The sequence below is a fragment of the Taudactylus pleione genome, unplaced genomic scaffold, assembly GCF_031769625.1.
Source record: "Taudactylus pleione unplaced genomic scaffold, aTauple2 ptg000677l, whole genome shotgun sequence".
NCBI classification, from domain to species: Eukaryota; Metazoa; Chordata; class Amphibia; order Anura; family Myobatrachidae; genus Taudactylus; species Taudactylus pleione.
The window spans coordinates 1,252,259-1,267,824 of NW_028285079.1; the positions used below are offsets into that span (position 1 = coordinate 1,252,259).

The 15,566-nt window shown below is 56.5% G+C and overlaps 1 protein-coding gene across 9 annotated transcripts in view; it reads left to right on the forward strand.

The window, feature by feature from the left end:
- STXBP5L (syntaxin binding protein 5L) overlaps positions 1 to 15,566 on the forward strand; it is a 581,790-nt gene that overhangs the window by 255,821 nt on the left and 310,403 nt on the right. The window lies entirely within an intron of this gene.

Here is a 15,566-nt window from a genome sequence, read left to right on the forward strand (position 1 = left end):
GATGCGAGCGCTCGTAGCTGGCCGATAGTCGCTCTTCTGCCCAAGCGTACGCATCGCAATGCCCCTGCGTGAACCAATGTGAAAGACCGGGATGTGTTAGCCCAGCAGAGTGAGTGACAGGAGAGGCCGTTATAACAGGGGCAGTCCACTACTAACGGGGGAGTGGAGGTGCGAACGCAGGCGTACTTGAGAACTTCAACGCTGTTTCAGAGGCGTGCATAATTAACAGGCAGCGTCATAGTACACGTCACCTGGTGGGATTTCACTCTGAAGTGCTCTCAGGACATGCAGTAGGGTATGGTCAACCACAAGCGCTGCGTTCGCATCCGATGGTACCCAAAGTACCGATGTTTGCATACACTTCCTGGAGATGACGTGCGCAAGTGGGCGTCTAAAGACAGGCTGGTGGGCGTCTGCATACACTAAGTGATCACACGCCAAGACATACGGTAGTGGGCGTGCTAATGCCTTGCCGTGCGATCACCTGACCTGCTGGGTGTGTGCCGGATTTGCATACGCTGGGAGTGAGCAAACGCATCTAGCGAGTGGATCTGAATCAGGCCCCGTGATCGCAGTGACTACGCAGACCCATCGCAGAGTGATTGACAGGAAGTACCGTTTGGGGGTGGTGAGGGGGGTGGACGGCGAAACGTTGGCGTGCCAGTGTGTTTGAACGCCGTTGTAGGGGCGTGGATAAATTAGCCACTGCGATGGCATACGTAGCTTGTGTACTCACTGCGTGGAACGAGACCTGCGATTTCTGAGACAGGTCAGAGCTGCTGTAATTGTGCGTGACGGCCCGATGTTCCTCGATGTTACCGATGGTTTCGCAGTCTTGTTAAGTATTACAGATGTGTGTAAGGTAAGGTGGGCGTCCTTATGTTAGGATGCGTATGACATTGCGATTGCAATCATTAGCATATCTTCGCAGTCAGACTGCGCGTGTAATCGCTATTGCAATTGCTATAGTGATCTTTATTGAATCAGGTGCTATATGCAGAAGCAGCCAGTATTTTCCCTGCATGCAGACATAATACATGTATCCGACCCCCTTGTATTACAGCCTGGTGTGTCCAGGTGCACAGTTACTGGCTTGTTCTGCTTCCCCCCCTTCCTCGGAATGAGCCCCTCTGTTTCCATGACATGGGACCATGACATCGGTAGCTCTGTGGACAGTGGGCCTGATTCAGACCCTCACGCAAGCAGCCGCTCGCTCATACGTGGCCGTTGTTATGCATTTGCGCATGCTTATGCATTGCAGTGCGCGTGTGCAAACTAGTTTGAGCGATCGGGTAGCGCTTGTTCGCCCAGCAAAGACAGCCCAGTGGAATGAGTGACAGGAGAGGCCGTTTGTGGGTGGTAACGGGGGCAGGGCAGTAGTAACGGGGGAGTGTAGTTGCGGACGCAGACGTGCCAGAGTGTTTCGACGCCGTTTCAGAGGCGTGGATAATTACCAGGCAGCGTCATAGTACACGTCACCTGGCTGGTTTTTACACAGAACTGCTTGCAGTGCTTGCGGTAGGGTACAGTCAACCACAAGCGCTGCGGTCTGATCCGATGGTTCCCCAATGTACCGATGGTTGTATATACTTCCTGGAGATGACGTGCGCTAGTGGGCGGCTAAAGACAGGCAGGTGGGCGTCTGGAAACCCAAAATGATCGCTCGCCAAGACATAGTGGGCGCGCTTATGCCTTGCCGTGCGAGCGGCTGCCTTGACGTCACTTAGCTGAATTTGCATACACTGGGAGCGAGCGGCCGCATCTAGCGAGCGGGTCTGAATCAGACCCTATGTACTGGAGAGCGGGGTAGCAGCCCAGTACACTCCAGTAACACAATTATGCATGTACTGTAGCTTCTTGGTCTACCGTAACGATTTACAGACAAGTGACTGCGGTGAGGGGCGTGAGCCCCTCGTCTCTTCCTCTCCCCTCACAGATCTCCCCCCCCCCCCCCCCCGTTATAGCTCCCGTGTAAATTGTGCAGATGAAATGCTGCAGCCGGCTATCAGGGCTTGTTTTATGTTGTGGCATTTAGGAAATGAATACAAATCTACTAGGTCTGCAATTATTAAGGTGATAAGTTTTCCTCTCACATTGGATAAGACATAAATCACTGGCTACAGCTGTGACCTTCTCCCCGGCTTTCCTGCATCACATTACCTCCATGTTATCTGTCTCCTATAGCTCATATATTACACATTGCTATATACAGGGTAATTGTTTTTATATTACAGATGAACAATGGGAATTATCCAACATTATGTAATAAACACTGTAACATTGTATTCTATGTGTGATACAAAGTCATATTCATCGGCTGGGAGCCGAGACGCCTGTCGCCTTGTCATCTGTAAGCGAGCCCCATGATCCGCTTCTGCAAACCTCGCTAGTGTCAGATTAATATCTATTCATTATCTACATTACACAGCAATAACATAAGTATGAGAACATTCAGATATAGTGACTCATGTGGCTTATTCAGACATATTGTTTTGGAGTATATAAAAAAAGAATGTAAAGAACGCTATAAGGAATATGGAGGGGTTGGGTACGGGATGCCAGCGCTCGGGATCCAGGCGGTGAAAATCCCAAAGCCGGCATCCTGAAAGGGTTAGGATACCGATACCTATCAGATTGTATCCTAACCCTCCCCCTCTCCCTATAAAGTACTGAATACACTGTTATTATTATAATGCTGGCCAGGCACCTCATGCACCTCATATCACGCTCCCCTGCTCAATTCTGCCCTTACACTACCTCATAGCATGCCCACTGTCATTGCTGGTCATACATCCTCTGCGCCTTACTTAGGCATAATGACCTATAGGTATTGATGGTTATTGAGGGGTGGGCAGATGGGGTTTGTGGGTTCAGGCTACAAATAAGACGTAACGAGAGCGGAGACGACTGTCTACAAGAGAGCCAGGGTTGTCCAACTACAAGGACAAGGCAGTGGGGAGGGAAGGGAGAGGGGGAGGGGTAGGGGTCATAGGTGAAACTAGAGATCTAGTAATGGGTGGTCCCAGTTACACAGGCTATTACACACATCAGTGGCGTCCTTCCCCAGGGTGTCACCTGGTGCGGGGAGTGACGTTGTGCACGCCGCGCGCCTCTGAAAGGGGGGTGGAGACAGCGGGCATGGTCACTCGGGAAGGGGGTATGGCCTCGCAGACCGAACCCCTATGTGCGGGGGGTGCCAGAGGTGCGGGTGAGCTCCTGACAGTGTGAGGGAGCCGGGTGCTGCACTTAATGCTAGAGTGCAGCACCCGGCTCCTGTCACCTTGGTGTCACCCCTCAGCGTGTTTTTGAGGCCCCAGTCAGTGTGAAAGTCTTTTCTTACCTATATGGTGGTTTCTCTGCAACGGGAACCTCTGAGGAATATGAGCCTCACTGGGCAGCGTCTTCAGCCGGTATTCACTATTCATGTAGGAGATCACATTGTCTGGAAGATGCCTGTATACGTAGAAATATAACTAATGTCATCATCATAACCAGATACAGTGGCGGGCGGTGCCGGGGGGCAGGGTTCCATGTGCCCCCCGGGCCGCAGCATCATGCGGGCCGCGGTGCACACTGTGTCTCTGTGACACAGACTGCACCGCGTGTGTAGCGCTGACCGGACGGAGTTCGGTCAGCGCTACACAAGTGACAAACACTTGGGGCTCCGGCAGCTCTGTGTTTGTTGTAAGCAGCAGCCAATGAGAGTCTGTCAGACCCTCATTAGCTGCTGCTGCGCCCACTGCAGGAGCCGCTCCATCTTCCGGCTCCCGCAGTGGGCAATGGGAGAGGCGTCATGACATTATATGACGTTTCTTCCATAATGCCCGGGAAGGTCAGACGGAGGAGCAGATGGCGACGGCGGGAGCTGGGATTCAGGTGTTTTTTGTTTTTTTACTACTTGTGTCTACTGGGGGGGAGGCTGGCACTACAAGGGGGAGACCACTACTGGGGGCACCACAAGGGGGGGACCACTACTGGAGGCACTACTGGGGGAACTACAAGGGGGGGGACTACTGGTGGCACTACAAAGGGGGAACCACTGCTGGACTGGGGGCACTAAAAGAGGGAGGGACTACTACTGGGGGCACTACAAGAGGGAGACCACTACTGGGGGTACTACAAGGGGGAGATCACTACTGGGGGCACTACAGGGGGGGGCACTACAAGGGGGGACCACTACTGGGGATTATAACTGGGGGCACTTCAAGGGGGGGGACTACTACTGGGGGCACTACAAGGGGGGGACTACTATTACAAGGGGGACTACTACTACTAGGGGCACAACAAGGGGAGGGGACCACTACTGGGGAAAACTGTATAAGGTGCACTGCATAAGGGGTTCACTACTGGGGGCACTACTGGAGGCCTGCATAAGGGGATCCTCTCTTGGGCACAGGGGGGCACTGCACATGGGCACCACGACGGGGCTGTTCCTAATCTTTATTTTTACTTTACATTAATCCCATATGGACCCGTATGGAACACTTGAGGGGGGGGGCTGCCGTAGCACGCATATTCTTCGGGCACCCTGGCTACACGCTACCCCTCTGCCAGGGCCGCCTGCATGCATTTGCCCCCCAGGCTAAAAGTTGCCAACCAGCCCCTGACCAGATAATATACACTGTAGTAACAGGAGCTTTTGTGCAGGAAAAATGTGAATTTCTCTAATCAAACTTCTGTGTCTCTCCAGGCTCCCCTGTGTTACTCCAGACCCCCCAATGTCTCCATCCCCAGGCCCCTCTATTTATATCCAGGCCTCCATGTCTCTCACCAGGACCCCCTGTTCCTCTCCATCCCCAGTAACCCCTGCGTCTCTCCATCCTCAGACCCACCTGTGGCTCTCAGCCTCATTTCACCAGCACCAGTGTGCATCTCTCAGCCCCATTCCCCCGGCCCCAGTGTGCGTCTCTCAGCCCCAGTGCGTCTCTCGGCCCCATTCCCCCTGCCCCAGTGTGCGTCTCTCAGTCCCAGTGCATCTCACAGCCCCATTCTCCCGGCCCCAGTGTGCATCTCTCTGCCCCATTCCCCTGGCCCCAGTGTGCGTCTCTCAGCCCCAGTGCATCTCTTGGCCCCATTCCCCCTGCCCCAGTGTGCGTCTCTCAGCCCCAGTGCGTCTCTCGGCCCCATTCCCCCTGCCCCAGTGTGCATCTCTCAGTCCCAGTGCATCTCTCAGCCCCATTCTCCCGGCCCCAGTGTGCATCTCTCTGCCCCATTCCCCTGGCCCCAGTGTGCGTCTCTCAGCCCCAGTGCGTCTCTTGGCCCCATTCCCCCTGCCCCAGTGTGCGTCTCTCAGCCCCAGTGTGTCTCTCAGCCCCATTCCCCCGGCCCCAGTGTGCGTCTCTCAGCCCCATTCCCCCGGCCCCAGTGTGCGTCTCTCAGCCCCATTCCCCCTGCCCCAGTGTGCGTCTCTCATCCCCATTCCCCCGGCCCCAGTGTGCATCTCTCAGACCCATTCCCCCAGCCCCAGTGTGTCTCTCAGCCCCAGTGCATCTCTCGGCCCCATTCCCCCGGCCCCAGTGTGCATCTCTCTGCCCCATTCCCCCGACCTCAGTGTGCGTCTCTCAGCCCCAGTGCATCTCTCGGCCCCATTCCCCCGGCCCCAGTGTGCATCTCTCTGCCCCATTCCCCCGGCCCCAGTGTGCATCTCTATGCCCCATTCCCCCGGCCCCAGTGTGCATCTCTCTCCCCCTGCCCCAGTGTGCATCTCTCAGCCCCATTCCCCTGGCCTGTGTGCGTCTCTCAGCCCCATTCCCCCTGCCCCAGAGTGCGTCTCAGCCCCATTCCCCCGGTCCCAGTGTGCGTCTCTCAGCCCCATTCCCCCAGCCCCAGTGTGTGTCTCTCAGTCCCATTCCCGTGGCCCCAGTGTGCGTCTCTCAGCCCCATTCCCCCGGTCCCAGTGTGCGTCTCTCAGCCCCATTCCCCCAGCCCCAGTGTGCGTCTCTCAGCCCCATTCCCGCGGCCCCAGTGTGCATCTCTCAGCCCCATTCCCCTGGCCTGTGTGCGTCTCTCAGCCCCATTCCCCCGGCCCCAGTGTGCGTCTCTCAGCTCCATTCCCGTGGCCCCAGTGTGCATCTCTCTGCCCCATTCCCCTGGCCTGTGTGCGTCTCTCAGCCCCATTCCCCCTGCCCCAGTGTGCGTCTCTCAGCCCCATTCCCCCTGCCCTAGTGTGCGTCTCTCAGCCCCATTCCCCCGGCCCCAGAGTGCATTTCTCAGCCCCATTCCCCTGGCCCCAGTGTGCGTCTCTCAGCCCCATTCCCCCGACCTCAGTGTGTATCTCTCAGCCCCATTCCCCCGACCTCAGTGTGCGTCTCTCAGCCCCAGTGCGTCTCTCAGCCCCATTCTCCCGGCCCCAGTGTGCGTCTCTCAGCCCCATTCCCCCGGCCCCAGTGTGCGTCTCTCAGCCCCATTCCCCCGGCCCCAGTGGGCGTCTCTCAGCCCCATTCTCCCAGCCCCAGTGAGCGTCTCTCAGACCCATTCCCCCGGCCCCAGTGTGCGTCTCTCAGCCCCATTCTCCCGGCCCCAGTGTGCGTCTCTCAGCCCCATTCCCCCGGCCCCAGTGTGCGTCTCTCAGCCCCAATCTCCCGGCCCCAGTGTGCGTCTCAGCCCCATTCTCCCGGCCCCAGTGTGCATCTCTCTGCCCCATTCCCCCAGCCCCAGTGTGCATCTCTCTGCCCCATTCCCCCGACCTCAGTGTGTGTCTCTCAGCCCATTCCCCCCACCTCAGTGTGCGTCTCTCAGCCCCAATACGTCTCTCAGCTCCATTACCCGACCCCTGTGTGCGTCTCTCTGCCCCATTCCCCTGACCTCAGTGTGTGTCTCTCAGCCCCATTCCCCCGACCTCAGTGTGCGTCTCTCAGCCCCAATACGTCTCTCAGCTCCATTACCCGACCCCTGTGTGCGTCTCTCTGCCCCATTCCCCCAGCCCCAGTGTGCGTCTCTCAGCCCCATTCCCCCGGCCCCAGTGTGCGTCTCTCAGCCCCATTCCCCCGGCCCCAGTGTGCGTCTCTCAGCTCCATTCCCCGGCCCCAGTGTGCATCTCTCTGCTCCATTCCCCCGGTCCCAGTGTGCATCTCTCAGCCCCATTCCCCCGGCCCCAGTGTGCGTCTCTCAGCCCCATTCCCCTGGCCCCAGTGTGCGTCTCTCAGCCCCATTCCCCCGGCCCCAGTGTGCATCTCTCAGCCCCATTCCCCCGGCCCCAGTGTGCGTCTCTCAGCCCCATTCCCCTGGCCCCAGTGTGCGTCTCTCAGCCCCATTCCCCGGCCCCAGTGTGTATCTCTCTGCCCCATTCCTCCGGCCCCAGTGTGCGTCTCTCAGCCCCATTCTCCCATCCCCAGTGTGCATCTCTCTGCCTCATTCCCCCTACCCCAGTGTGCGTCTCTCAGCTTCATTCCCCGGCCCCAGTGTGCATCTCTCATCCCCATTCCCCCAGCCCCAGTGTGCGTCTTTCAGCCCCATTCTCCCGGCCCCAGTGTGCATCTCTCTGCCTCATTTCCCCTACGCCAGTGTGCGTCTCTCAGCTTCATTCCCCGGCCCCAGTGTGCATCTCTCTGCCCCATTCCTCCGGCCCCAGTGTGCGTCTCTCAGCTTCATTTCCCGGCCCCAGTGTGCGTCTCTCAGCTTCATTCCCCGGCCCCAGTGTGCATCTCTCGGCCCCATTCCTCCGGCCCCAGTGTGCGTCTCTCAGCCCCATTCTCCCATCCCCAGTGTGCATCTCTCTGCCTCATTCCCCCTACCCCAGTGTGCGTCTCTCAGCTTCATTCCCCGGCCCCAGTGTGCATCTCTCATCCCCATTCCCCCAGCCCCAGTGTGCGTCTCTCAGCTCCATTCCCCCGGCCCCAGTGTGCATCTCTCTGCCCCATTCCCCCAGCCCCAGTGTGCATCTCTCAGCCCCAATACGTCTCTCAGCTCCATTCCCCGGCCCCAGTGTCACCCCAGCACTGTGCAGTCAGCTCCAATCTCTCCCACCCTCCCTGCAGTCACAGCCACCGCTGCCAGCACTTACCTGCTGGCTGCTGCTCCTCTCTGTCTGGCTGCTTGTGGGAGGATGCACATCAGCTCCATTGGCGGACATTTTTTTTTTTTAAAAGGGAAGCTTCTGTGCATGCGCATTGTGCAGAAGCTGTAGAATAGAGCTGCCTGATCGGAGCTGAGCTCCGATCACGGCATCGGGCCTGGGACGGTGCAGGGTGGCTGCCGGCCACTGTAGGGACCGGCTCTGGATGGCGGCGGGCGTGCAAGCCGGGTAGCGGTGGATCAGCTAACTAGGCTAATGGGTGGTCCTGTGCACCCCTGGACAACCCCCTCAGTTTCGCCTATGTTAGGGGTAGGGAGAGGGTGAGAGTTAGGATACCAACCGAAAGGTAAGTTGCCTAACCCTAACCCACCTTTCTCCCAGCCTAACCCTAATATACCCCCCCTGCAGCCTACCCTAACCCCCTTCCTGCAGCATAACCCACCCCCAAGTGTCTCACTCGAACCCCCCCTCTAACCCTAATACTTATTGCCAGGATGCCTGTGGTTGGGATTCCGGTATTATGAGCGCCGGCATCCAGACTGCCGTGATGTCAACTACATTCCCTTTAACGGATCGCAGTTGCTAAAATATGCTAATGCCTTCCAAAGCACAGCCCAGTATAGGGACGCCCCCTGCTACCCCCTCATATCCGTATAGTGTAATCACAGCCCAGCATAGGGACACCACTGCTGCCTCCTCATATCCATACAGTGTAATCACAGCCCAGCATAGGGACACCACTGCTGCCTCCTCATATCCGTACAGTGTAAGCACAGCCCAGTATAGGGACACCCACTGCTGCCTTCTCATATCCACACAGTGTAATCACAGCCCAGCATAGGGACACCACTGCTGCCTCCTCATATCCATACAGTGTAATCACAGCCCAGCATAGGGACACCACTGCTGCCTCCTCATATACGTACAGTGTAAGCACAGCCCTGCATAGGGACGCCCACTGCAGCCTCCTCATATCCGTATAGTGTAATCACAGCCCAGCATAGGGACGCCCCCTGCTGCCTCCTCATATCCGTACAGTGTAAGCACAGCCCAGCATAGGGACGCCCACTGCTGCCTCCTCATATCCGTACAGTGTAAGCACAGCCAAGCATAGGGACGCCCCCTGCTACCTTCTCATATCTGTACAGTGTAATCACAGCCCAGCATAGGGACGCCCCCTGCTGCCTCCTCATATCCGTACAGTGTAAGCACAGCCCAGCATAGGGACACCCACTGTAACCTTCTCATATCCGTACAGTGTAATCACAGCCCAGGATAGGGACGCCCCCTGCTACCTTCTCATATCCGTACAGTGTAAGAACAGCCCAGCATAGGGACGCCCACTGCTGCCTCCTCATATCCGTACAGTGTAAGCACAGCCCAGCATAGGGACGCCCACTGCTGCCTTCTCATATCCGTACAGTGTAAGAACAGCCCAGCATAGGGACGCCAGCTGCTGCCTCCTCATATCCGTACAGTGTAAGCACAGCCCAGCATAGGGACGCCAACTGCTGCCTCCTCATATCCGCACAGCGTAAGCACAGCCCAGCATAGGGACTCCCCCTGCTGCCTTCTCATATCCGTACAGAGTAAGCACAGCCCACCATAGGGACGCCCACTGCTGCCTCCTCATATCCGTACAGCGTAAGCACAGCCCACCATAGGGACGCCCACTGCTGCCTTCTAATATCTGTACAGTGTAATCACAGCCCAGCATAGGGACGCCCACTGCTACCTCCTCATATCTGTACAGTGTAATCACAGCCCAGCATAGGGACGCCCACTACTGCCTTCTCATATCCATACAGTGTAATCACAGCCCAGCATAGGGACGCCGAATGCTGCCTCCTCATATCCATACAGTGTATGCACAGCCCAGTATAGGGACGCCCACTACTGCCTTCTCATATCCATACAGTGTAATCACAGCCCAGCATAGGGACGCCGACTGCTGCCTACTCATATCCGTACAGTGTAAGCACAGCCCAGCATAGGGACGCCCCCTGCTGCCTTCTCATATCCGTACAGAGTAAGCACAGCCCAGCATAGGGACGCCCACTGCTGCCTTCTCATATCCGTACAGTGTAATCACAGCCCAGCATAGGGACGCCCCCTGCTGCCTTCTCATATCCGTACAGAGTAAGCACAGCCCAGCATAGGGACGCCCCCTGCTGCCTCCTCATATCCGTACAGCGTAAGCACAGCCCACCATAGGGACGCCCACTGCTGCCTTCTAATATCTGTACAGTGTAATCACAGCCCAGCATAGGGAGCCTACTGCTGCCTCCTCATATCTGTACAGTGTAAGCACAGCCCAGCATAGGGACGCCCACTGCTACCTCCTCATATCCGTACAGTGTAATCACAGCCCAGCATAGGGACGCCCCCTGCTACCTTCTCATATCCGTACAGTGTAAGAACAGCCCAGCATAGGGACGCCCACTGCTGCCTCCTCATATCCATACAGTGTAAGCACAGCCCAGCATAGGGACGCCCACTGCTGCCTTCTCATATCCGTACAGTGTAAGAACAGCCCAGCATAGGGACGCCAACTGCTGCCTCCTCATATCCGTACAGTGTAAGCACAGCCCAGCATAGGGACGCCAACTGCTGCCTCCTCATATCCGCACAGTGTAAGCACAGCCCAGCATAGGGACTCCCCCTGCTGCCTTCTCATATCCGTACAGAGTAAGCACAGCCCACCATAGGGACGCCCACTGCTGCCTCCTCATATCCGTACAGCGTAAGCACAGCCCACCATAGGGACGCCCACTGCTGCCTTCTCATATCTGTACAGTGTAAGCACAGCCCAGCATAGGGACGCCCACTGCTGCCTTCTCATATCCGTACAGTGTAAGCACAGCCCAGCATAGGGACGCCACCTGCTGCCTCCTCATATCCGCACAGTGTAAGCACAGCCCAGCATAGGGACTCCCCCTGCTGCCTTCTCATATCCGTACAGAGTAATCACAGCCCAGCATAGGGACGCCCACTGCTGCCTCCTCATATCCGTACAGCGTAAGCACAGCCCACCATAGGGACGCCAACTGCTGCCTTCTAATATCTGTACAGTGTAATCACAGCCCAGCATAGGGACGCCCACTGCTACCTCCTCATATCTGTACAGTGTGATCACAGCCCAGCATAGGGACGCCCACTACTGCCTTCTCATATCCATACTGTGTAATCACAGCCCAGCATAGGGACGCAGAATGCTGCCTCCTCATATCCGTACAGTGTAAGCACAGCCCAGTATAGGGACGCCCACTACTGCCTTCTCATATCCATACAGTGTAATCACAGCCCAGCATAGGGACGCCGACTGCTGCCTACTCATATCCGTACAGTGTAAGCACAGCCCAGCATAGGGACGCCCCCTGCTGCCTTCTCATATCCGTACAGAGTAAGCACAGCCCAGCATAGGGACGCCCACTGCTGCCTTCTCATATCCGTACAGTGTAATCACAGCCCAGCATAGGGACGCCCCCTGCTGCCTTCTCATATCCGTACAGAGTAAGCACAGCCCAGCATAGGGACGCCCCCTGCTGCCTCCTCATATCCGTACAGCGTAAGCACAGCCCACCATAGGGACGCCCAATGCTGCCTTCTAATATCTGTACAGTGTAATCACAGCCCAGCATAGGGAGCCTACTGCTGCCTCCTCATATCTGTACAGTGTAAGCACAGCCCAGCATAGGGACGCCCACTGCTACCTCCTCATATCCGTACAGTGTAAGCACAGCCCAGCATAAGGACGCCCACTGCAGCCTCCTCATATCCGTACAGTGTAATCACAGCCCAGCATAGGGACGCCCACTGCTGCCTCCTCATATCCGTACAGTGTAAGCACAGCCCAGCATAGGGACGCCCACTGCTGCCTCCTCATAAACGTACAGTGTAAGCACAGCCCAGCATAGGGACGCCCACTGCCTCCTCCTCATATCCGTACAGTGTAATCACAGCCCAGCATAGGGAAGCCCCCTGCTGCCTTCTCATATCTGTACAGTGTAAGCACAGCCCAGCATAGGGACACCCACTGCTGCCTCCTCATATCCGTACAGTGTAATCACAGCACAGCATAGGGACGCCCACTGCAGCCTCCTCATATACGTACAGTGTAAGCACAGCCCAGTGTAGGGACGCCCACTGCTGCCTCCTCATATCCGTACAGTGTAAGCACAGCCCAGCATAGGGACGCCCACTGCTGCCTCCTCATATCCGTACAGTGTAATCACAGCCCAGCATAGGGACGCCCACTGCTGCCTTCTCATATCTGTACAGTGTAAGCACAGCCCAGCATAGGGACGCCCACTGCTGCCTTCTCATATCCGTACAGTGTAATCACAGCCCAGCATAGGGACGCCCCCTGCTGCCTTCTCATATCCGTACAGAGTAAGCACAGCCCAGCATAGGGACGCCCCCTGCTGCCTCCTCATATCCGTACAGCGTAAGCACAGCCCACCATAGGGACGCCCACTGCTGCCTTCTAATATCTGTACAGTGTAATCACAGCCCAGCATAGGGAGCCTACTGCTGCCTCCTCATATCTGTACAGTGTAAGCACAGCCCAGCATAGGGACGCCCACTGCTACCTCCTCATATCCGTACAGTGTAAGCACAGCCCAGCATAAGGACGCCCACTGCAGCCTCCTCATATCCGTACAGTGTAATCACAGCCCAGCATAGGGACGCCCACTGCTGCCTCCTCATATCCGTACAGTGTAAGCACAGCCCAGCATAGGGACGCCCACTGCTGCCTCCTCATAAACGTACAGTGTAAGCACAGCCCAGCATAGGGACGCCCACTGCCTCCTCCTCATATCCGTACAGTGTAATCACAGCCCAGCATAGGGAAGCCCCCTGCTGCCTTCTCATATCTGTACAGTGTAAGCACAGCCCAGCATAGGGACACCCACTGCTGCCTCCTCATATCCGTACAGTGTAATCACAGCACAGCATAGGGACGCCCACTGCAGCCTCCTCATATACGTACAGTGTAAGCACAGCCCAGTGTAGGGACGCCCACTGCTGCCTCCTCATATCCGTACAGTGTAAGCACAGCCCAGCATAGGGACGCCCACTGCTGCCTCCTCATATCCGTACAGTGTAATCACAGCCCAGCATAGGGACGCCCACTGCTGCCTTCTCATATCTGTACAGTGTAAGCACAGCCCAGCATAGGGACGCCTACTGCTCCCTCCTCATATCCGTACAGTGTAATCACAGCCCAGTATAGGGATGCCCACTGCAGCCTCCTCATATACGTACAGTGTAATCACAGCCCAGTATAGGGACGTCCACTGCTGCCTCCTCATATCCGTACAGTGTAAGCACAGCCCAGCATAGGGACGCCCACTGCTGCCTTCTCATATCCGTATAGTGTAATCACAGCCCAGCATAGGGACGCCCCCTGCTACCTTCTCATATCTGTACAGTGTAATCACAGCCCAGCATAGGGACGCCCACTACTGCCTCCTTATATCCGTACAGTGTAATCACAGCTCAGCATAGGGACGCCCACTGCTGCCTTCTCATATCTGTACAGTGTAAGCACAGCCCAGCATAGGGACGCCCCCTGCTGCCTCCTCATATCCGTACAGTGTAAGCACAGCCCAGCATAGGGACGCCCACTGCTGCCTTCTCATATCTGTACAGTGTAAGCACAGCCCAGCATAGGGACGCCCACTGCTGCCTCCTCATATCCGTACAGTGTAAGCACAGCCCAGCATAGGGACGTCCACTGCTGCCTTCTCATATCCGTACAGTGTAAGCACAGCCCAGCATAGGGACGCCCACTGCTGCCTCCTCATATCCGTACAGTGTAAGCACAGCCCAGCATAGGGACGTCCACTGCTGCCTCCTCATATCCGTACAGTGTTAGCACAGCCCAGCATAGGGACGCTCACTGCTGCCTCCTCATAACCGTACAGTGTAAGCACAGCCCAGCATAGGGATGCCCACTGCAGCCTCCTCATAACCGTACAGTGTAACTACAGCCCAGCATAGGGACGCCCACTGCAGCCTCCTCATATACGTACAGTGTAAGCACAGCCCAGTATAGGGACGCCCACTGCTGCCTCCTCATATCCGTACAGTGTAAGCACAGCCCAGCATAGGGACGCCCACTGCTGCCTCCTCATATCCATACAGTGTAATCACAGCCCAGCATAGGGACGCCCACTGCTGCCTTCACATACCCATACAGTGTAAGCACAGCCCAGTATAGGGACGCCCACTGCTGCCTTCACATACCCATACAGTGTAAGCACAGCCCAGCATAGGGACGCCCACTGCAGCCTTCTCATATCCGTATAGTGTAATCACAGCCCAGCATAGGGACACCCACTGCTGCCTTCTCATATCTGTACAGTGTAATCACAGCCCAGCATAGGGACACTCACTGCTACCTTCTCATATCCGTACAGTGTAAGCACAGCCCAGCATAGGGACACTCACTGCTGCCTCCTCATATCCGTACAGTGTAAGAACAGCCCTGTATAGGGACGCCCACTGCTGCCTTCTAATATCTGTACAGTGTAATCACAGCCCAGCATAGGGACGCCCACTGCTGCCTCCTCATATATGTACAGTGTAATCACAGCCCAGCATAGGGACGCCCCTGCTGCCTTCTCATATCCGTACAGTGTAATCACAGCCCAGTATAGGGACGCCCACTGCTGCCTTCTCATATCCGTACAGTGTAAGCACAGCTCAGCATAGGGACGCCCACTGCTACCTTCTCATATCCGTATAGTGTAATCATAGCCCAGTATAGGGACGCCCACTGCTGCCTTCTCATATCCGTACAGTGTAATCAGAGCCCAGTATAGGGACGCCCACTGCTGCCTTCTCATATCCGTACAATGTAATCACAGCCCAGTATAGGGACACCCACTGTTGCCTTCTCATATCCGTACAGTGTAATCACAGCCCAGTATAGGGACACCCCCTGCTGCCTCCTCATATCCGTATAGTGTAATCACAGCCCAGCATAGGGACGCCCACTGCAGCCTCCTCATATCCATACAGTGTAATCACAGCCCAGTATAGGGACGCCCGCTGCTACCTCCTCATATCCGTACAGTGTAATCACAGCCCAGCATAGGGACTCCCACTGCAGCCTCTTCATATACGTTCAGTGTAAGCACAGCCCAGTATAGGGACGCCCACTGCAGCCTCCTCATATACGTACAGTGTAAGCCCAGCATAGGGACGCCCACTGCAGCCTCCTCATATACGTACAGTGTGAGCATAGCCCAGCATAGGGACACCCACTGCTGCCTTCTCATATCCGTACAGTGTAATCACAGCCCAGCATAGGGACGCCCCCTGCTGCCTTCTCATATCTGTACAGTGTAAGCACAGCCCAGCATAGGGACGCCCTCTGCAGCCTCCTCATATCTGTACAGTGTAAGCAGCCCAGCATAGGGATGGGCCCTGCCTCCTTCTCATGTCTGTAGAGTGTAAGCACAGCCCAGCATAGGGACGTCACTGCTACCTTCTCATATCCGTACAGTGTAAGCACAGCCCAGCATAGGGGCGCCCCCTGCTG